The following is a 24,762-nucleotide window of genomic DNA, read 5'->3' on the forward strand; positions in this document are numbered from 1 at the left end:
AAATGATCAATTCTGGCAACTATGGGTCTTATAGCATGGTTTTAACCCATTACAAGTGTAGACCCTCAGGGATAAATTCTTGGACCACTTCTATTTAAATTGTATTAGCTTCCATTGCGTTATTCCCTACAAAACAACAGAATTGTCCATCATAGGTTTGCAGAACCACACAGAAATCTAGCTTTTTTTTAAAAAGCATTTGGAATGACCTCTGTGCATGAAATGTGCTAAATAAATACACTTCCCTTCCCTTGCCTAAGTGATACTAAGGGGTTTTACACCCAGATAATGCACTAAATGATAAATAGGGAGACCTGCAGCCTAAGGCTGAATACAAATGGCTCTCTATTGGGCATAGGATGCAGTATTTGGGAGCAGAACTCGTTATTTAATGGCTTACAGACTGCACTACATAGGGAGTAGGGAGCCATTTGAGATTCAGCCATAGATTCTATCAGAGCACTTTACAGCAGCTGGCACAGTTCAGCCTGTTCCTGAGACAAACCAGGAAAAGGAGTTAACGGTGTTTAAAAATAGTGCCGTTCATAATTCAGCATGTGACTTCAGCTAGTTTATGTGAGGGTGTTTACTGTCCAGTACACATTTTTACAACTCTCTACATTTCCCTTACCCTGTGACATTGCCTTTATCTGTGTTTATGTGTGTGTGTGTGTGTGTGTGTGTGTGTGTGTGTGTGTCAGGCATTGTTCATAATTACTGTTCTGCAGAGAAGTCAAACACACCAAAAGAAGCCAAAAAACATGGCTTGCACACACACACACACACACACACACACACACACACACACACACACACACACACACACACACTATCAGTACGGAACAAGACAAGGCCATAAACACACACACTGTAAACTCAATCCTTTATACACATACACAAACACACACAGACACACACACACACACACACACACACACACAGACACACACACACTATAAACACAGATAAAGACAAAGCCATCAACACATACAACGTAAAACCCACTCTTATATGTGCATGCACACACACACACACACACACACACACACACACAAACACACACACACACACACACACACACACACTATCAGTACGGAACAAGACAAGGCCATAAACACACACACTGTAAACTCAATCCTTTATACACATTCACAAACACACACAGACACACACACACACACATACACACACACACAATAAACACAGATAAAGACAAAGCCATCAACACATACAACGTAAAACTCTTATATGTGCATGCACACACACTCACACTGTGAAACTTGCACACATACACACACACACAACAGTAAATACGAGCAGAGACACACACACATACGGTGAAGGACCATTAACCCCAGCTGGTCTCCATGGCAACAGAGACTGGCCCACATAATCCACTGCGTACACCTTTGACTGTTGCAGAGAGGCAGGAGTGTGAAACACACACACACACACACTCCCTGAACATTCAGCATTATGTATGTTTTCCTGCCTCGCATTTACACTCTATTTACTAGCAAATGTCTCAAAACACAGCATGTGTGTGTGCGCGTTTGTCCTATAACCTTTCATATGGTCACATATTCATCTGATTTGAATGCGAGTTTATGGAAATCAATGTGCATCACTGAGCACAATTTACACAATTCAATTTCCTGCCTTTCTGAATCAGAATCAGTAATATTACACTGCACCCAATAATCTAATCACCACTGAGGATAGGATATTATGATCTATATCATATTCATGACAAATTCTGACAAATATCCCTCATCTCTTTCTGATGCGCGTCTCCAGCCTCTATCTGACAGCGGAAGAAATTCTCTACCTCATATTAAATTACAAAGTAAAACACAGTTAAAGTTCAGACATATTTGTTGATTTAATACTGAAATAAAACATTCATAATATTATTACTTTCTTCCCGTTACTCGCCAAAGCGATTCTTCAGGCCTTTAAAGGGGAACGTCACCCATATTTCACAATGTTTGCATAATTCAGTGTTTCAAAAAAAACACTTTCAGAGTGAGTTTGATATGGAATGGTTCATTATGGAGAAACTTACTCAGTGATTGTGGTGATGGGAACCAGGGGTCTCTATGGCCACAACACAAATATAGTCATTTAAATCTAAAATCACCAGTAAACACCAGCCATTTAATCTCCTTTCATCTATTCAACACTCAGGCTTTATCATTCCTCTAATTAAAAAAACAATATGATAACTGTCTATCAATTCAAACTGCTTTCTGAATGGGTTTACACTCACACTCACTCAGGAAAAAAACACAGCGCATCCAACAAGAATGAAAGCTTTTATACAGCAATTGTTTCCCCATCTTTTATGTAGCAATAAAGACATGGCAGTTCACAGAAAACTCTGATTGATTCTACAAACTGATCTATTGACTGTGAACATGAACATGAACATCTTAGACCTTATCTGGATATACACTATACTGCCAAAAGTATTTGCTCACCTGCCTTTGCACGCATATGAACTTGAGTGACATCCCATTCTTAATCCATAGGGTTTAATATGATGTCGGGCCACCCTTTACAGCTATAACAGCTTCAGGTCCTCTGGGAAGGCTTTCCACAAGGTTTAGGAGTGTGTTTCTGGGAATTTTTGACCATTCTTCCAGAAGCGCATTTGTGAGGTCAGACACTGATGCTGGGCGAGAAGGCCTGGCTCGCAGTCTTTGCTCTAATTCATCCCAAAGGTGTTTCTGTGCAGGCCAGTCAAGTTCTTCTACACCAAACTCACTCATTCATGTCTTTATGGACTTTGCTTTGTGCACTGGTGCGCAGTCATGTTGGATCAGGAAGGGGCTGTCCCCAAACTGCTCCCACAAAGTTGGGAGCATGAAATTGACCAAAATCTCTTGGTATGTTGAAGCATTAAGAGTTTCACTAGAACTAAGGGGCCAAACCCACCTCCTGAAAAACACCCCCGCACTATAATCCCCCCTCCACCAAACTTTACACTCCTTTTTGCCTCCAAATTAATTGGGCAACACTTCAACCTACAGCAAGATCATGATCCTAAACATACTGTTAAGGAAACACAGGTCTTTTTCAAAGTGAAAAACCAGTCACTTGATTTCAATCCAATTTTGTGTTCCTTATAGATCTTAAGGAAACAATGCCCCCATACAAGTAAGAGCTGAAGACTGCAGATGAGGCTTGGCATAGCATCACCAGAGAAGATACTCAGCACCTGGTGATGTCTATGAATCACAGACTTCAGGCAGTCACTGCAGGCAAGAGATATACAGCATAGTACTAAACAATGACTGCTTTAAGGTACCAATCATTGCTACGTCTAACACTAAGGTGACCTGAAATGAGGGGGGCCGTGTAAAAAAGGGCTGTAAATTTCAACATGGTAAAACTGTATGCAAATACCTTTAAACTAAAGTCTGGAAAGTGTGGACCAAAATGACTGTGCTGATTGAAGCTCTAATGCAGATTACATACCTGACAAAGTCACATCCACACACACACACACACATACAGAAGAGCTTTGTTTACGCAGCAGTGCCAGCAGTGGCAGCAGTGACACCTGAAGGACAAACTAGATGTTTTAACTGAAACATTTACACTTCCAACAGCTGGCTGTGTTCACACATCACAGCACATAAACACACACACACACAAACACTCACACACACAGTAGGTTGCCACTAACATGTACATACAACAAAGAATAAACATGTGTGTATGTGAGAGGTGTGCGTCTTAGTAATGTCAGGGCTTTAGTATAAGACTATTGATCCAATTTTTTTATTGTGGTCCCTGAAAGGTCGGCTTGAGTTGATGTTTTTGTGCAGACACACACACATACACACACACATAAACACATACACATTTCTCTAGTCCTGCATATAGTGTGCTTTTGTGTGTGTGAGTGTGTGTGTTGTTTATGAGGCTGTACTGGTGTAAACACTCCAGTCTTGTGTAGCAGATGTGCATTCAGACTTATTTAAATATTTGAATATTCATAAGAGTGACCCTTAGATGTCACAAATCTCAGTGTTTAAATTAATTATTTCTCACTCTTGTTTATTCTGCTTAAATCCGGCTCTAAATGCGATAGAATACACTACTTTCTCACTGTAATAACCCCACAAGCTTACATAGGCATACATTTTGGCACCCTATTCAAGTGATGTGTTGTTGAAGTCACCACATTCTCTCAAACGTTGCAAATCTGACATTTTAGATTTTTGTTTCTACATATTTACTGAGTTTAACATGTTGGAAAAATATCAACTGTTAAATTGAGTAAATAAACAGTATTATTTCATTAAAATGAACAGACGTGGGATTTCAGAGCATTAATACAGAACAGCTTTGAACGAGGCTCAGTCAGTCAGATGAAAACACAGATACAGATTGAGGAGGGCTCATTCTGCTGCTGCGCCAGCATTTAAAAGAATTAAACCCAGCCAACACATCGTTTGTGGCCAGCTCTGAAACTGCCTGTATGTTTGGATGCTTTTACTTTCACTTTTTTCATCTTTCTGTCACTTTTGTCAGCGGATGGAAGTTATTGTTACATTTTATACCACACTTACATACTTTATTGTAATTTATTAAACATCACTTCTGCTCCTTTTAATACAATTCATGGCTGTGATTCTAGCGTTTCAGTTCCTTTTTTGGCTCCAAAACTGGTGCTGAGCATTGGTCATATATATATATATATATATATATATATATATATATATATATATATATATATATATATATATATCATATATATCATATCATATATATCATATCATATGCATGAGCTCATTAACATGCAGAATTTGGTTGGATGTTTGTCCAAAAAAAAGAAACAAAGTTGTGTTTATAGTTGGTCATCATAGCTAGTAGTTGATTCAGATTAAGGCATCATGGATTTTCAGGACTGTGCATCATGTTTTTTAGTTTTTAGTTTTTTAGCCCAGCTTTAACATTCAGCCTTAACACGTCCATGCACATGTGGAAATCATATCTTCAGCAACATTTCTATAAATATTTCGAACCACGCACAAACACCAAACAGCCCTAAAACTCTTGGGTGATGTTGCCAGCCCAGCAGGGGGCGCTACCACTTCACAGAGTTTGATGTCAAATTCCTAAACATAGAACATTTTCTAACCCCAACAAACATTTCATTGTGTTCATACAAACAGCAGGCCTCCTTAATCTGCTCTCTTACACAGAAAAGAAAGCTTTAAAAGATGAAGAAGTATTAGTTTACATTGCCAGTCATATATAATAATTAACATTGTGACATCAGCAGTTTAAAAAAGCTACGGGTGCATCCCAATTGCATACTAATTACTAATACTACCTACTTATTGAGTATGAAGTATTTAGTATAGATAAAAATATTTAAGTTGAGTGTACCCAAATATCCAAGATATTTACTCAGAAAAGGTTGATTTTTGAGTGTGGTTACGATGGACACTATTATCCAAGAATGCAATGCGAAATGGAAAGGGAGGAGCTAGTCACGCCTGGACAATTATTACAAAAAATGTCGGATAACGATGCCTCAAAAAACGTGGCTCAACTTTGCGCTGAATTTAGGTCTGTTTTGGCTGTTACGCTTGTGCTCCTTGAGGAATTTGACATTAAACTATGTGAGGCGTTAGTACTCCCTGCTGGGCTGGCATGGTCATGGCAGTGTTTTAAAGCTGTTTTTGTGTTCTAGGATGGACAGAGAGATTTTCAGAAAAGCTGCTGCGCATGTACATTTTCAAAAATATCCTGTGATGTAGATGCAGTCACTGTACAGAGCGTCTACCCATCGCAGCTCACAAGGACACACAGGATGTCTACACTGTGCAACTCATGCCACTAAATAAAGGCAAATAAATAAATAAATAAAGTTAGATTAATAGCCCTCTTTAATTGTGATGTATTTAATGTGCTGGTTAGATACAACAACAAGCACTTATATTTAAACTTTCACACCCACACACATATACATACACACACGCACACACACAATGCCCAATTTTCACTCACATTAACAAATCCCTAAGTAGTCTCTAGCTAAATTGTGTGTGTGTGTGTGTGTGTGTGTGTGTGTGTGTGTGTGTGTTGTGATTGTTTACTTCCAGTTCACGTTCTAAAAGTTAATCTGTTAATTAGCTGCATGGCTAACTCTGCACTCGGGCAGTTTTGATAAAACACACACGCACATGTGCACACAAACTTACTCACAAAACAAAGAAACAGACACACACATTGCAGCGTTATTATTGTGTTGAATTCATTATTCCTTTTTATTTGGTTTTCAGTTTAGAGCCAGATTAAGTCCTGGCCCTGGTGCCTGGAGTCTTGTTCTGTGTTTATTTAGTTTCAGTTTTTGTTTCGGTTCTTTAGTATTATGATGAATATTTTGTCAGAGACCAGCTCTGAGACTCTGTTTAGCTTATTAAAGATAATGATCAAATCATTTCTTAGCTTAATTAAAATAAATAAAAACTAATACATTTGGAAACAATTAGTCAATATTTTGCAGGAACAATTGGCAAGAGAACATGATAAAGAACTAACTAAATAAAGAAGAAAAGAAAACCTTGCTAAAGGGAAGATGTACTTGAATCATGTACATGTATGAGTAGTTTCACTGAAACAAACAGAGGAACTGAGGGGAAGGTAAGAGCCGATGCTTCGGTGTCAAGCTACAAGTGACGTTTAGACTAACGTTATGATGGCTTATAATCAGTGATATAGTGATAAATAAAAAAGTGTATATTTAAAAAATAATGTTATTATATATATTGTATATATGTATGTATGTATATATGTATATATATTATATGCAAGTTACATAAATGGTGATTACTCTCCACTGCATACCGCATTTATTTATTTATTTTTGTATAATGTAACCCTGTGGAACTTTTTTAATAAAGTATTCGCATTGTTGTTTAATTAATTTTTGTTTTGTTGTGGTATCATTGATATCGGTACGAACTACCAAATTTCTGGTATTATGACATCCCTGGGAATTGCTTATTGGACTTTTAATCTCTTAATCCATCCCACATCAGTGTGCGCTTTTAAAACAGGAAATGGTACAGGAAGGAGTAAGAAGTGCAGACTCGTACCAGTCCATACACAGTGTAAAAGTAAGTTCAGCAAAAATGCCAACAAGTCAAGACGTCTAAGGGCCAAGTGTTTAAACAGGGCCAGGAGTGAGATTACGATTTAAATCAAAGCCAGCGATTAGCCATTAGAGCTGCTGACCCTGAAACCACACAGCAGCTACAACCCTGATGGTTCCAGCTGGACGTAACGAGTGGAAATGTAATTAATATAAACAGGTAACCGCTCGTGATCCCAACCGCCTGGAAACTGCAGCTGAATCCCATTAAAACCAACCGAACCCCTTAATGGCCATTTCATTCTTGTTGCGTTAAGCTGCTTTACTCTTCTGGACTCTTGATTGTATCTGAAGGGCTCCACTGATCTCCAAGAGTGGGGCTGCCAGTGGCTATTAGTCCTAGGCCTACAAGTGAGGCTAGAAACATCAGGCTCAGAATTCAGTAAACACTGCTAACTTCAGCTAGGATCCTATAAGTGCTACCATTAAAAGACCCACTTCACAGCCATAGGCCAGCACTATGATGGAATTCAACTTTAGCATTTAAACCAACCATGTCAGTGAACACACACACACACAGTTATCTCAGTGCCTGTGAAGAAATTGGGGCTTGGGTTCCACCACAGCCATGGCTTTTAAGGGAGGAGAAAGCCCTGTTTCTTCAATATCTTTACCTCGACTTCCTGCCAATCCTGGAGATCGAACTGGTGACCTTCCTGTCCCAAGCCCATTTCTCTAAGCATCAACCCCATTTAACCCCTCCTCCTGCAATATACTAGTATAGTGGAGCAGTCTACTAGCACTAAGCTACTAAGCACTAACACAGCTGGTGAGAATGTTCTGCCTGTGAAAATGACTAATATTCCTTGTTGACTGATTAATATAATATAATGGCATTAATACTGATTTGTTTACATCTGAACTTTTCTCAGTGGCATTAAACCTGTGTGTTTGCTACTTCTCTCTGCAGATACTTCAGTACAGTAGCCTGGGGTCATCCAACCTGACACACAGGAGCACATTATGAACCCTATCTAAACTTCTAAACATCAGAGTGATGCTGATACAATAACAATACCACTGTGTGTCACTGTGCCACCGTACAAATATAAACGCATAAATCAATTAGAGGTGTTATTCACACATCTGACTGTCTTTGTGTGTGTGTGTGTGTCTGTATGTGAGTGTCTGTGTGTGTGCCAACTGTTGTCTAAAACCTGGCAAACAAACCATTATAATCTGTCCTCTTTGATCTCTCTCACTCTCGCTCGCTCTCTCTTTGGGGATTTCCCATAATGCCTCAAGGGAGGTGATGTCCCCACTATCTGAAGGACACAACAAAAAGGTGTGTGTGTGTGGATGAATGAAGTGATTAATTTCTCTCCACCGCCAGGCAGGTATAAGGATTAATAACTCTCTATTCAGAGAGAGAGAGAGAGAGTAAGAGAGAGACACTGAGAGAGAGAGAGAGAGAGAGAGAGAGAGAGAGAGAGAGAGAGAGAGAGAGAGAGAGAGAGAGAGACAGAGAGAGGGGGAAGGGACAGAAGGCAAGAGGGAGAGAGAGAGCGAAAGGGACAGAAAAAGTGTGTATGTGTGTGTGTGTGTGTGTGTGTGTGTGTTTGTGAGAAAGAGAGAGAGAGAGAGAGAGAGAGAATACAGAAAGAGAAGATTTGAGGAAAGACAGAAAAGGGGGAGAGACAAAGACAGAGAAGAAGAGAAAAAAAACAAAATAGAGCGCGAGAAAGAGAGAGAGAGACAAGAAGAGAAAGAGAGAGAGAGAGAGAGAGAGAGAGAAAGAGAAGTGACAGAAATTGTAAAATAGTAGAGTAAGAGAGAGAGCACGACAATTTAGAAAGAGAAAAGAGAGTAGGACGGAGAAGAAAAGAGAAAGAGAGAGAGACACTGTACATAGAAATAGATTGTACAGTGTCTCTCTCTCTCTCTCTCTCTCTCTCTCGCTCTCTCTCTCTCTCTCTCTCTCTTTCCCTCTTTGTCTCTGTGTGTCCTGTACAGGGGTGTTTGTTACACTCTGTAGTCTAGCCCACGTAACCTAGCACAGCACTCACTCTGTCACCACGGTAACCTACACCACGTCACCATGGTAGCAGCAAGCATCCTGCTCAGCTAGAAATAATCACCACTGATTCAGTCAAGAGGAACAGGGCTAAATGCATGGCCTTGCACGCACACACAAACACACACACACACACACACACTCAGGTGTCCAACAGCGTGTTATAAACGTGTGAACAGCAGCCACTCCATGACCTTTTACAACACACACGTGATTTATGACAGCAAACACTGACTGGCCGACACACACGCTCGTTCTGAGCGCACACACACACACACACACACTTTCTGTTGTTCAGAAAAACAGCTAAAGAGGCAAATGCAGACCACAGGTTTAACCCTCACTGTACGCAGTTCTGAACTGCAGTAACCATACATTCCAACTACGGAGAGAGCATTGGGTCATTCAGCAAATCTGTTAAATGTCAAAGCTAATCTGCAGGCTTAGTCCACGCCCACTAAACACAGACAGAGACAGCGGCACTGAGTGACAGTCCTACTGTGCAGCAACTTGCCATATAAGTTGAGCTGATTTTTTATTTACTGTTTTTTTAAGTAAATGAACTAAATATTGTAATTCTAACATCATCCAAAGACTTCTCAGCTTTTAAAAGTATGCAAATGTGTGCATATTCAATTCAGTGAAATATCATTTGCATATATATATATATATATATATATATATATATATATACATGCAAATTTGTGGTGAGAAAACTTCTACGCTAAATATATGTATTAAAATAACTATAATCAGTCATACTAACAACCGTGCGTGTGTGTGTGTGTGTTGGGCAGGTGACAAGATAATACACATGGCAAAACATTTGTACAGACATTTTATGTAACACACACACACACACTTGAATGTCCAGCAGTGTGTAATAAATGTGTGAAGTGCAGCCGCTACATGACCTTTTACAACAGACACTTAATTTATGACATCAAACACAGAACCTGGCTGACACGCACGCTGACCCCTGAGCTGAGACACACACACATACACACACACACATAAAGAGGATCTCATTTTTTCTCACACTCATTCACTCTCTCCCTCCCACTGTTTTACTCGCAAACAGTGACCCCCCCATCTCTCTCTATCTCTCTCTCACTCACACACACACATACACACACACTTTCCCCTCATATATCAGCTGAACTTCAGAAAGCTGAAATCCATCACAGACTCTGCAGGACGCCTTGTTACTGCCAACAGCAAGTGTGTGTGTGTGTGTGTTTGTGTGTTCCATCCTATATTACAGTATTATGTGTGTGTGTGTCCCCTACCCCATATATTACAGTGTGTGTGTGTGTGTGTAGGAGAGCAGAGAGAAGATTGTGTCAGTGTGTTAGAGCTGCAGTGTTGTGTGTTGGTGTTATTCACTGATTAGATTTATTAGGACGTGCTCTTTAATTGCCCAGGGATTCGTTTTTTTGCCCAGGGATTCTGCACCATCTGATACTGTAAAGAGAACTGTCTTTTTAAATCATATTGTTTCTGTCATGCAGGGGCCTTGTATCTCCACAATGGCAACATTTACAGGAGAAGAAAACAACCTTCTTAGCTTTTAGCCAGGGCTGCAATAGTGTGATGATTTTCATGATATAATAATCAGAAAATGATAGTATATCACAGTATGCTGTACTTGTGTTGTTGTTGTTTTTGCACTTCTTCTTATTTTTATTATTATTATACATTGACCCTTAAAGGAATGAAAACAGGGCTTTTTTGGTTGAACTTATATATCTACTGTTTATAGGTAAACTCATTTATTAATGATAGTATATGTCAAATGTCTGCCTTTTAAAAATGAATAAATAAATAAGAAAGCTGCTTCTGGGGTGGAGCTTATTTCCAGCTAATGATTATTTTCATTATTACAATCAGTTTCTATAATTGTGCTACACCTGACTGTATACATTAAAATTTAGAACATTCACCCAAGCATTCAGACATCTGAAACCAACACCAGAACATCCTTACCCAGAGAAATGGCCAGAGCTTTAGAACCGAGCTTCCCCTCCATAAAATGGTAAGAGCAGACATGTGAACGTTTGGGCTAATATTTTCAATGTAGCATCTTGAACCATAGACGCTGGACTGTGGTTCTTTGAAAGGTGGTGGATATTAGTTATATGGTGCCCCACAACTCTTCAATCTTTGTGCTATGTTGGAAAGCTAGCTATGCTCTAACTAGCCCGTTGGAGTGTTGGGTTAGCACAGGTAGTTACTTTATGATGCGGGTCCATAGCAGTAGCCTTCTTCAGACTGTGTTCACTTTGAATACAATACAACCACAAACCATTCGGTATGAAAGTGGGCATGGTGGAATAAGGTGAATAAGGAGTGTTGCTTTCTAAATGAGGTGTGATACAGAGCAGCCAATCAGAAAAGAGCTTATTTATGAGGGATCAGTCTTAAATGGCGCAGTAACAGAAATAGGCTGTTTAATACTAAGGGATGAGGAAAAGTTGGAAAACGGCCGTGGAGAAATGAATTAGGACTGTTTTTAGTAGATGAAACTGCAGAAATGGTGTAAGTGGTCCTCAAGGGTGGGGGGGGGATAAAATAGAAGAAAAATGTTGGAGACAGTAAAATGCTGTTCAGGCCAGCCGTAACACTAGACTAGACATGGCGTTTTGTTATTTTGGCTGCTTCCTGTCCCTTGTGTGTCTCCTCACAGACTGAAGAATTACCAGCGTGGCCTGTTCTGTGGGCCTGTATAAGTGTGTGTGTGTGTGCGTGCGCATGCATGTGTGTGGGTGAGACGTTAGCCGGCTAACAGCTAAGCCCCTGGACGATGGAGTGTGAATGTTTTAGACTTCTTCCCTGTAAAGTGAAGCCTCTTGTGTCTTACTCACCCTACATTCCTCAGCCTTTGTGTGTGTGTTTGTGTGTGTGTGTGTGTGTGTGTGTGTGTGTGTGTGTGTGTGAGAGAGAGAGAGAATGTGTGTTTCTACATCCTACATGCGTAACGACACCATCTGTCCTGCTGTAAAAACTTATTTATGTCGTGTGAGTTGTGAAGCCATGCACACACAAATGACAGCGGCAAACCTGACACACACAACTCTGCCCATAAAAAGCTGCTGTTCATCATTAGTGAATGTGTGTGTGTGTGTGTGTGTGTGTGTGTCTTATTTGATGAGCTTCAGATGTAAAAAAAAAAAAAGATAAAAACATCAGGACTCAACAAAATCAGGATAACCCACGTTGTCCTATTTTAGGTTTGATATTTGAAAAAAGTTCTAAACTCTATAAATGACATTCACATAAGGGTTATGTTTAAAATGTAGATAATTAACATATGCTGCATGAGCGTGTATGTGTGTGCGAGAGAGAGAGCAAATGAGAAAGAGAGAGACTATGTGAGATAATGTTTGCAAGTGTGCACAATTGTTTTCCCCCCCTTTTTGCTCTCTCCCCCCAGCACTAGCAATGCTCCCAACTCTAGGATGGTAAGGTATTAACACATGTCTTGTTAGATACATGTAAAGCCAGCCACCGCTTCTTTTCAAACTGCAGCCGAAGCAGCTGACACACTCAGAAGAAAGGTGCCGGGTCCCCAGCTCTGCCACACCACCTAACAGACACCTGTGCCATCCCACATTGCTTAATATTGATTGGGGGAGAGAGTGTCATCTACCCACCCAGAGAGAGAATGGCCAATTGTGCTCTCTCTGACTCCGGCCACTGATGGCAGAGCGGCAAGGCACAGGGTTAGAAACTGCAACCCCCGGAAAATAGTGGTGAAGCTCAAGTGCATTATGGTTACGAATGGTTCTTCTGGAATTACAGGATGTTGCCATGCCTGGCATTGGTTTCTTTAGTATTCTGGGAAGTGGTTCATAGGGTGTTGGATATGCTGTTCCAGGTGATTGATAGGATGTTGCAAGGTGCTTAATTTAGTGTTGCTACACCTTTTTTGTTTGTGTAATACAGAGTAATTACTGTGTTATAATTACATGAACACTCTGACTCATCAAAACAGTCACAGAAACTCTTTTGAGGCTGTGATTGGTCATTTGCATAATGTTGCCTCCTACTATGTCAGCACTGCAAAAGGTCATTATCACAAAAAACCCTAAAAACTCTACAGTGTGTGCAGCAATCCAAGTCATCATTCATCATCCCTCTGCCTCTCCTTCCCTCTCTCTCTATATATATCCCTCTCACTCTATGTGGTATAAAAAGACGACTATATTAATTATTTATATTTGTCGGTTACACCTTAATGCTATCTGATATGATGGGTTTTTTGCGCCGTAAATTAATTCCACCACTGCAATTTATGCTTCAGACATCAAAGCCTCCTCAGTCGTTCGGCAGCGAAGGATGCAGGCAGATGAGAGGAGAAGAAGTGAGAGGCCCCACTCCTCCGAGGATGGGAGGATAAAAGATGGAGTGATTCCCTCTCCACTACTGCAGGCTGTTATGATCATTTTGTGAAGGCGTTATTAAAGGGGGAACTCCAGCCAGTCCAGAGTGATTTAGAGTGACGATCGGAGCCAGACTGTACCGTTCTCTGCAATAGATGAGCGCTCTGTACTTGAGCAGGGTGATAAAGCAATCTTCATTTGTATTGCTGTAAAGGTTCCTTGGGGATCTTCTCACCAACTCACCCAACCCACGTGTTCTAATTTTCAAAGTGATCTAGAGTTTGTGCAGGTCCAGGTCTCCTCTCACTGCCAGCTGTCCCAATGCAGATAACTGAAATACAGTTATATCATGGGCTGACCAATAAACATCTATCTGAATTACAGTTACACCACTGATATATGGATCCATCCATTTCCATGGCTACGCTACACTTCCTAACATGATTATGCTACACCTGTTTTCAGTTTACATGGTAACGCTACAATCGTTTCAACTGCTCTGTTACACATGCTTCCCTAGCTACACTTCATCTGTTTCCATGGCTACACTACACTACACACTTGTGGTTATGCTATTCTATTGTTATTTCTATGGTTAGTCTACACCTGGGATTCAATGGTAACTCTACTCCTGGTTTAATGGTTGTACTACATCTGTGTACAGGATTATGTCACATACTATCCCATGGTTACGCAACATACATGTCCATGGATACACCACAAGCATTTCTGTGGTCATGAATCACCTGTTTGCATGATTACACTAGCCCCAATTTCATGGTTCCGCTACTACTGTTTTCATGCACGCGCGCAACCATTTCCATAGTTACACTACATATTTTCTGTGGTTACATTACAACCATATCCATGGTTACACCACACACAATTTCATGGTTATCTTGCATCCTATTCATGGCTATGCAACACCCATTTATTCAATTCCATCAATTTACATGATTCTGCTAAACCCATTTCCAGTATAACAGGCAGGGTCAACAGGATGTAAATTGCTGATCACGAGACTACAGTTTATTTCACTACAGCCTTCTCCTTGACCTGAGAACCATTTCAAAATGTGACTTCAATGGCTTACAGCAGCTCCCTAGAACAGCTGCTCTCAGAGCGCTTACTTGACTTTACGAGTCTGTGTGTGTTAGCGAGTGTGCGTGAAGCTTTCTGAGCGAAACCCCAACAACTCTTTCCAAGTAGATTAAATCAAAGGTAGCAAAATATATACTTATTACCTTCTCTCTCTGTCACTCTGTTATTTCTTGCTCTCTCTCTCACTCTCCTTGTCACACTTCATCTGTCTGTTTTTGTTACTGTTATCACTCCTCCTTTCATTTCCTTCACAAATCACCGCACTTATTTAAAAACTCTCATCTTTTTCTTTTCGCCTTTATATTGCATCACAATACAAGGATACACTCACACAGACGAATTTAAAAAAGGGTTCTGAGAGCAGCTGTAAAAGGGAGAGTATTCGTTTTTTTGTCTTTTCCCAAAACAAACATAGAAAACAATTAAAAGGAGTTCACTCGTTAAGCCCCGACCCTAAACAAGGTTTTTAAGCATGTATTTTTTTTTCTTTTTAACCGTAGCTTTAACCACACGTAAACAACTCATCATTTGCACACACATCAAAGGGATTCTTTTCTTTGAGCAAGCGTGCAACCCCTCTTACCTTTAAAAGATAATTGTGCTTTCAATAGCTGCTCTCGCGCTTCTAGCGTAATTACCGTTCCCCGTGTGCATGTTTCGCAAAAACATCATTAAAAACATCAAATCATTAAACTAATCGTTAGGAGAATTAGCATACTGCGTTTGGCAGTCGGAGGATGCGTCAGGCATTCGTGATATTTTTATACACACTTTCCTTTTTCTCACATTCTCCCTTTAATAATCTTCACTTCGATCAATTTTCTCTGCCGTTATTTTCTACCTCATTCACCACAGGTCAGTCTTTGACCCCAGTTTTTGCTAACCCCATGTTTACTGGGGTGGTGGACAATTCTACGCACAGCAGTGGCACTGACATGCTAGTGTTGGTCAAGTCCAAGGTTGTTTACACTAAACCACAGGGGTCAAAATGGACTAACTACCTGCACTCAGGTCACAAAGGCCTTGCTAATTTGCTGATGAGCTCAATCAAGTGTGTTAAAGTAGGAGGAACATTAAGCGTGTGTCCAAAGTACTTAGTAATACTAACAAGAACGTAGTCAAAGTTAAGCATTCTCAAAAATTCATGGCCACTATTATCCCACAATGCAATGTGAAATGGAAAGGGAGGAGCTACTCACATCTGGAAAAATTAATGAAAGTAGTGGACAATGATGCAAGCACAGTAATGACGATGGCAAGAAAACTGGTGTATAGATGAGACCTGTAAGTACAAAACAGGTTAGTACGTCAATAGTCTGTGTACTAACCTGACACTATGAAGATTAGCATGTTATATTTACCAAAGGTCACTAATAAATGAGCTGCAGTCCAGGTCCCAGACCCAGATGCTGTCCTATTTGGACCTGTACACATAACCACTAATCTATTGAATGTTTAATTTAACCAGCGTGACTTTCCTAGCCTTTATGGTATACGTTTAGCAGTCCAGAAATCTCACCGACCAATGACTTGCATTGTAAATATCAGACATGACGCGACTGATGCCAATAAGATCAGTACATTATGATAAGTGCTGCAATGTGAGTGAGTGAGAGCAGTTGGAGAAGAATGCGAGTCAGAGGAAAAGTGTGCTCTAAAAGGAGAAAAGTGGGCCACAAATAACCATAACACCATTTAATCAAGAATGTACTCGCACATGTCTGTTCATCCCACAGCCATATCTAAACCAGTATGTTTTATGTGCTCTGAGATGGTGGTGATTCCCAACTCTCAGATTCAGTGTGCTGTTGCATTATCCACTCAGCAGCAGAAGAACTGGTTCAAAGCAGTAATGTCTATTTTTAATAAATATTGTGATTTAACTTATGACAGTAATTCAATTCAGTTGTTGGCTACATAAAAAGTTACACTACTAGGTTACATCAATATTCAGGATATGACACTAAATCAAAATGCAAGTTAGACATTATGATGTTCCGTTCCTTGGCTTGTATGGAAACTTTCTCTAATTTGACCTTACTGAATTTTAAACTACAGCCCTACAGAGCCACAGCTGTAGAGTCACAGTAAGTAAGTGGCTCAGATTCTGGTGTACACAGCTACAGCTACAGCTATATAAATAGGTTGATAAACACTATTCTGACATAAGGGTCCTTGATGTCTAGGTGTAATAAGGCCATGAGGATGCTGAATGATATGACATTGTCAGTGAAACAGTATTTCTACTTGGAGGCATATTTACATCAGCCATGATCAACCACTCAAAACAAGGAAGCACGCAAGCTTTATGAAACGGTAAGCGCAATAGGGTGGTAGTCATTAAAGCATGTGACTGAAGACCCTTGGCACTAGAATGATGGTGGCTGATTGAAAACAGGTAGGAACAGCAGCCTGAGCCATGGAGATGTTGAATATGTCTGTTAAGACATCAGCTAGTTGGTGGGGTGAGATCCTTGCTGCTCCCCCTGCATTGGATGCTTTAAAACAGGCATAAACAGTTGGTGAGGGCATCTGTGTGAGGTCAGCACTATAGGCAAGGGGATTCCTCCTCCTGTAGACAGTGGCAGTTTGAATTCTCTGCCACATTTCTTGTGGATCATTCCCTAGGAAATCTTCAATTGCTGCTGCACAGGAGGTCTTAGCTTTCCCTATGTCATTTTTGAGGTTTGTCCTGGCCATCCTGAGTGCTGCTTTTCTGTCACCTGTTATGAAAGTGACGTCATAGGCAAGGAGCAGGGAATGGACCTCAGGAATTAGCCAGGTCTTCTGGTTTTATTATGGAGTTGCTGTTCGAGTGATCATATCATCATCCACAAATTTGCTCATGTAGCCAGTGACAGACAATGCATAATCTTCAAAGTATGTGTGGCCCATCATGAAGCAACATCCTTAAATTTGCTCCAGTCAAGAAACACAAACCATCCCTAGACTTGCTCCCTCTGGGTATTCAGGGAGTATATTCCTCAGTTTTATGTGGTTAAAATCACCTGCAACGAACTCAACAATGTAAAAACTGATTATGAAAACAACACAATGTTCTCTTGGGCAACAACAAGGATTCTTGCATAGTCCACTGGTGCAGAACACTGGCTAGAAAGAACAGAAGCATCCAGCACCAACCTTTGTTCATATAGATGAGCAGACCCCCTCTGCTGCTCCATGGAACAGGTTAGCCTGTTCAGTTGAACTGATGTTCTCATGGAGCCAGTTAGATTCGGTCAGAATACAGAATTCTGTCAGGATTACAATGCAGCACTGCCTCAGCTCCTGTTATACAGTCAGTCTGAGCAAGTCCAATTATCTTTCCAGCAAGAAAACATAGAGAGTGTATGACCAGTCTGAAAATATTAGCTGATCTGCATACCACATTTCTTTTTCCGTTCTCACTGCCAGTGGTCTCTTCGACCCCAAGTTAGCTGTTTTGGCAAGGCTGCGGCCTCTAGGCCTGGTGGAAAATGCTAGTTTTGTGCATCCGAGAATGAATGTTTGGGTGTAGCTGGATACGTTTGAGCTGTGTTTTTGGGACACATTGGTGTAGCTGGGTTTTTTTTATTTGTCAATGTCACTGCTAGGTTGAGAGTGAACCAACATATGCAATGACACTGCGCTGACACTTTTCGAGGACACTTTCGAGGACACTTTACCCACACTTGACACTTTATCTATACTTGGACACTTTATTATGTTACCGCTACTTATTTGTTCATGCTGCTACACTCCTTTCATACATTGTGGTCATATTGCTGCTAATTTCTCTACTTTTTTATTTATGTCTAGCTATTTTATATTTCATTATATTTTATTATTTAATTTATTCAATATTGCTCTTTGGGTGTAACTGGGACCTTGAGATCACAATTTCATTCCACACCATGTACCACATGTGATGCTGTTTATCCATCTCAGAGCATCTATGTGGTCTGAAACTTACCACTGATGAAGGTGCAGTAGGTGGCTATGTTCACCAGCAAGATAGAGCTACAAGGTAAGTGTTTCTGCTAGGATGACCCAAGAGTGGAAGGTAGGTGTTTCTAATAAAATGATCAGTGACTGGAAGCAGACAGTAAGTGTTTTTTAAAAAAGAGGCCCATGAGTAGAAGTACAATGTAGATTAAATGATAATAACTTTGTTTGTACTACTACTACTACTACTAATATTACTAATAATATTACTACTATTATTATTATTATTATTATTATTATTATTATTATTATCATTATTATAAAAATTTACAACAGATTCTCAATGAAAAATGTACCCCAGTCTGAACAGGTCTGTGCTGGTATTGTTTTAATAAATCTGTCTTTCCTTATTTATTCATTTTTTCTGTTTATCTCCCTCCTCCCCTCCCCCTTCATCCCACTTCTGTCCATCTCAATTCAAGCATCACTTACTTACACGCTCTCTCTTTGCCAGCAGACAGAACTTTCTCATTTTCTTTCTCCACCTCTCTCCCTTTTCCTCTCTCACTTTCTCGTTCACTCAATCAATCTCTCTAACACATTTTCGTTCTCTCACTCTCTCGCTCGCGCTTCCTACTCACTTCTGTCTCCACTTTTCATCTCTTTTTCTCTCTTTCTGTCCTTTATTCTGCAATGTTTAACATGCCACCTGATCTAAACAATGTTTAACATTCTGTTCCACACAGTTCAAGATATAGCCACTGCAAAGTGCTGTAGAATGTGCAATAGAATGGTATAGACTGTAAAGTAGCATAGTAAAGACTGCAGAATGTACAGTAGAATAGCATAGACAGTGGAATGTACAGTAGAATAGCATAGACAGTGGAATGTACTGTAGAATGATGAATGTAGGGTAAAATATAAAGTAGAATGGTATGGAATGTACAGTAAAATGTAGAGTGGTGTAAAATGTACAGTAAAATATACAATAGTGGTGAAGAATGGAGGAATTTAGATTTCTTTTGTCTCTGAAGGTAATTCTTATACAGTGTGTGTGTGCTATCCCTGAAGACTTGTAATGGACCTTTCATGTTGGGGCACAGGCTGTGTGATGTGTGTTTCCAGTGTTACTCTTCTCCTTTCACATCGCACATGGCCTCTTTCCCTTTACATTCAGTTCAGTTTAGTGCGGTTGAGTTAGCTGTATTGGTATGGCACAGTAAATCACAGCAAAGATCATCTGTATAGTCTTAAGGTAGTATCGCTATCTCTCACAATCTCTCGCTTTTCTCTCGCGTGCATACACTCTTTTTTGCTTTCTCACCATCTCTCATTCTCTCCCTCTCTCTCTCTCTCTTAATGAAGTAACAGGAGATTTCAGCCTGAGGCATCTCAGTATGGCATTGGACTACGGAGCGTGACCTGACCTGTGTGTGTGTGTGTGCAATGATGTTTAGTTATGCCAGAGAATGCTCTGAATACCAATGAGGCCCATCATCTACACTTACAACAGAGAGACAGAGAGCAAGAGAGAGTTAGGGAGTGAGAGACACAGGTCGACAGACAGAGAGCGAGAGACAGAGTGAGACAGACATAGAGAGAGCAAGCATGCTGTTTTATATGGGCGTGTGGTGGTGACTGCTGCCGGCGGCTGTCTGATCCCGTTGTGTTAATTGATTGATAGTTTGGTTAATTGATGTTTTGGAGGTCTGTGTTGGATCTTGCTGAGCAGAGTAGAGAGAAACGTCACTCTGCACATGCCCTCTAAAACACAGCCTGGAATTTCAAATGCTAAAATACAATAATCCTCTAAACACTCTACACTGAGTAAGCAGCACCTACATACACAACTCAGATCGACAACCTACAGTGAGAGCTAGCCAGGCTAAAGTACAGCTTCCCCACATGGTGAAGGTAGTTTTTGGACACAGGTTGATCAGAAAGGTCCTGTGGATGTGATGGGTCCATGACGCCAAGGGCCCTTTGCCTGATGGCATTGCACCGCATCCCAAATCCAGATCTACAAAGATGCCCCATGTAGCTTGTTCAGGCTGAGCCGACGGGGGTATGTGGATGGCCCAGCCACCAGGCACGTCCACATCTAGCCACCATGAACAACCACATCCGAACTCCTCCTCTCAGTTAATACACACACTGCAATAACCTTACTCCTCCCTCACCTTCTCCTGATGGAAATTCACACCCCACCACCACCCCAGCTCATCCTTCTCTTCCAACTAATGCTTGGTCTTTGGTCAGAGAGGGGGGGGTCTGGCTTCAAGTTTCATCAGCTGAAGCACCGAGAACTCCTGCCCAAGTTTCTCGAGTTACCCTCCCTTGCCTCATCCCACAGTGAGCGCAGTCCGCACTTCGCAAACCTTGAATTGGATCAAGCGGATACATAAATGATGATAATGATGATAATGGTGATGATGATGAATTTCATAGGGCTTCTATTTGCTCTTCTGCTCAGTGTTTGAAACAGCAGTCTCTTTTCACTGATCAGATTTATTTGGACGCAGATATTTTGGTGTGATTAGGTTGGACAGCTCGTCTGCTTCAAACAGCACAGAGCTGTACTGTATTAATAGTGTTTGTATGTGTTTATCAGACTGATTAATTACTGTTACAGCTCATACCTCTGCCTGTTACAGTTAACCCTAACTGCGGAGGACGTGGTAACATCTGCACTCGCTCTGATTTTGAATGCAGCCAGTAGACGGTGTAGGTCTGTGCCTTTCCTCCCTGTGAGAAATGGTTAAACTTTTGACTGCTACTGTAAGCTGATGTGTGCACATGGAGTTCTGAATCAACGTACAGAGATATCACAAAGCTTTTTGAAGCTAGAACAAGAGCCTTATATCTGCCTCTTGGAGCCACAGGGAGCCCCTGAAGTGAAGTGATCTAAGTAGACGAGTCACATGAGAGGACTGAAGCAGACTGAATGCATAATTAACCCTTAGAAGCTACAGAGATTGCCAGGGATAACAGAAGTATGCTGTAATTTATCTGCATTATTTCTGATACAAGTGGAGAAACTGTGAGAAAAGTGCAGATTGTAAACTTTCTATCTGTCCCACATTAATGGCTGGATTTACATGCAAAGATGTTCTCCAATCCCACTAAATTCATGAAGATTATAGATAAGGAGAAAGGTGTTTTATATGTACATGCTACTCAGAACTGATGAAAATCTTTCATCAAAAGTTTTCAGTTGGGGTGTTTGGATGTGGATAAAAGTCAGTGGGTGAAGGAATTCCCTGATTTTGAGCGGAAGCTAAATTCCAGTACGACACAGTAGTCATTCATGATTTTACATGATTTGATGAAAGATTATCTCACCCCCGCAAAACATACCATAACGGTCCACTACCTGTGAGATCTTATTACATATTATGAACCATCAAGAACCCTTAGATCTCAGGGTGCTGGCTTCTTAGTAGTTCCTAAAATTCAGAAAACCTCAGCAGGGGGAAGAGCCTTTTCTTATAATAAACAGTTGTTGTTTTTAAATGATGTGAAAATGGTCTTAAGTCACTTTTCTGGACACTTTAGTCACTTTATTCTGTAGACAAATAACTGAATTATATCTCAAAACAAGCAGAATTATTTACCAATAGAATTAGATCTGCAGGGAGATGTTTTAACACCTCCAAAGTTCAGTCAGAATCTTTTCTGCCTCTCAACATCCAGGACCTTCCAAACACTTTCAATGATGTTGAGGTCTGGGGTGATACGTCTATTGTTTCGAGAGCAGCAGCAGCTTCAGCAGTTTGATGTTTTAGTAAGAGCTGCCCGATCAGTTACGCATCCTTTCAGACCCACAGTGCTGAGATGTCTTCCCACAGTGGAAGGATGAACACAAACATCTGTGGATGCATGCAGATCTGAAGCGAGTGTAGACCTTGACTTTCTCCTCTGTCTCCTTTTTCTGAGATGAAAGCTTTAAGTGCTGCTTGCCTGCTTGCTGGGGATTTAGCAGGGGTTACAGGGGGTTGTTAGGGGTCCTATGTACTCTGTTTCTTCACATCATTTTTGGAAAAATACAAAAACTCTAATAAGTAGTCTTAGAGCCAGACAGGTTCACTGTAATATGTGTGTGTGTGTGTGTGTGTGTGTGTGTGTGTGTCATAAATACTTTAGTAGTTAATAGCAGGGCATATGAATACTGCATTAGGGAGTGGTGAAGAGGGACTTATGTGTAAGTGTAAGTGCAAGTGTGCACGTGTGTATGCATGTGTGTGTATGTGAGTGTGTGTGTGTGTGTGTGTGTGTGCAGAGCAAGGGCAAGGGATGTTGGTTTAACTGTGTATGAATGTCCCACTGTGGAATGTCTCATTAAAACTGCAAAATTACACACACAGATGAAAGCAAGTCCCTCTACCCCTCTCACATACACACACACACACACACACACACACACACATATCAGTAACGGTCTCCATGACCTCAGAGTCATTGTTATCACTATCATCGGCAGTTAGAGGTGGCACTTTATTATCCCAGTGAGCAGCAACTGACCTGACACGTCCATGGACGTCCAGTTTTGGGTCAGCGTGGTCCAATGTGAATTGGCCCATAAAAAAACTGTATGTTCCTTACACTTCTGATCAAAATATGGATCCTAGTCAGGTAAGTCTTGACTTTAAAAGAGTAGTTTATCCAACAATCTACTAAATATGATCAGTGACACCAGATGCAGTCGATTGGCCAAGACGTGTTTGGTATCTGGCGTGTGCTTCTTTAGTTTACAACAGGAGATGCTAAGCTAATGTTGCTAACAAACACTGGACTTAGATGGTCACCAATCACATATCTTAATAAATAAATGTCTTTAAAAATCTCATTGAAAAGCTATGTAAATAAAAAAGCTTTATAAATGAAATTAAGGGTATTATTAAAAACAAGAATACCCTTTATTTATACAGTGAAGCTAAAACTGGAACTACTTTATCATACGCATAACATCCTGGTTTTTAGTACAATTTCATTTCCACCTGGATTGCAGTATGTAGAGTGACACCACACTTTTCTTCAGAACCTGGGATCCTCGGCAGGAGCTGGTGAAACATGCTGAGGACAGGGGCGCCTGGCCTTCTGCGCTTGCCCTATTGCCACTATTGCAACACTGAATTGAATCAAGTGGAGGAAGATGATAATGGTAATGATAATGATGATGATGAGTTTGTTGGGGCTGAGATTTGCTGTTCTACTTTGAGGTGTAAAGTAAAAGTGTCAGTGTTTGACAGCAGCCTCTTTTCACTGATCAGATTTATTTATTTAGACAGAGAATTTTGGTGTGTTTAAGTTGGAAGGCTTGTCTGCTCACTCCTCATTCTGTTACAGTTAACCCCGCTTATGGGGTAGGTGAGAAATAGTTAATCTGTTGACTGCTACTGTAAGCTGATGTGTGCACGTGGAGTCCTGAATCAATGTACAGAGATGTCATGAAGCTTTTTGAAGCCAAAATAAGGGCTTTCTACCTGCCTCTGGGAGCCAAAGGGAGCCCCTAAAGATACCACACACTGTTCTGAGGTAAATGTAGTTCTGTTTTTTCTTCTTAGCTCCATAGAGAAGTTCACTTTTGTGTTTTTTAGACTAAAGCAAGTCCTATCTTGTTCTAAACTACATCAATTTGTATGGCCCTGCACAAATGAAGATCTGGATGTGTTCTGAGAGATGAAGTATGGTGGTGGCAGCATCATACTGTCAGGATGCTTTTCCTCAGTGGGAACTGGACATCTTGTTAAAACTGAAGAATAGAGTGACGGTGCAAAAAACAGGGGGGTACTAGGAGACAACCTACTTCAGCCTGATGAAAGTCTAAAGCCTCTGGGACACTTCACCTTTCATCAGGACAATGGTGCCAAACACAAGGCCGGCACAACGCAGGAGTGGTTGAACAATAAAAAGGTGAGTGCTCTACAGTGGGCTAGTCAGAGTCCAGATCTCAATCCAATTGAGAACCTGTGCAACTAGTTGGAAGCTGTGGCTCACAAGCCCCATCCAACCAACCTAAACAACATGGAGCAGATCTGCTGGAAGACTGGGTGAAAATCTCTCCCAAAATGTGCGCAGAGCTTGTAGAAACTCAGCCGAACACACTGAGAGCCGTTATTACAGCAAAAGGTGTTTTTTGCAAGTACTAGTCTGAAAGGGGATGAGTA

The 24,762-nt window shown here is 40.7% G+C and overlaps 1 protein-coding gene across 1 annotated transcript in view; it reads right to left on the reverse strand.

The window, feature by feature from the left end:
• The window catches only part of tenm1 (teneurin transmembrane protein 1), a 178,203-nt gene that overhangs the window by 84,838 nt on the left and 68,603 nt on the right, over positions 1 to 24,762 (reverse strand). The window lies entirely within an intron of this gene.

Source organism: Salminus brasiliensis, chromosome 1, assembly GCF_030463535.1.
Source record: "Salminus brasiliensis chromosome 1, fSalBra1.hap2, whole genome shotgun sequence".
NCBI classification, from domain to species: Eukaryota; Metazoa; Chordata; class Actinopteri; order Characiformes; family Bryconidae; genus Salminus; species Salminus brasiliensis.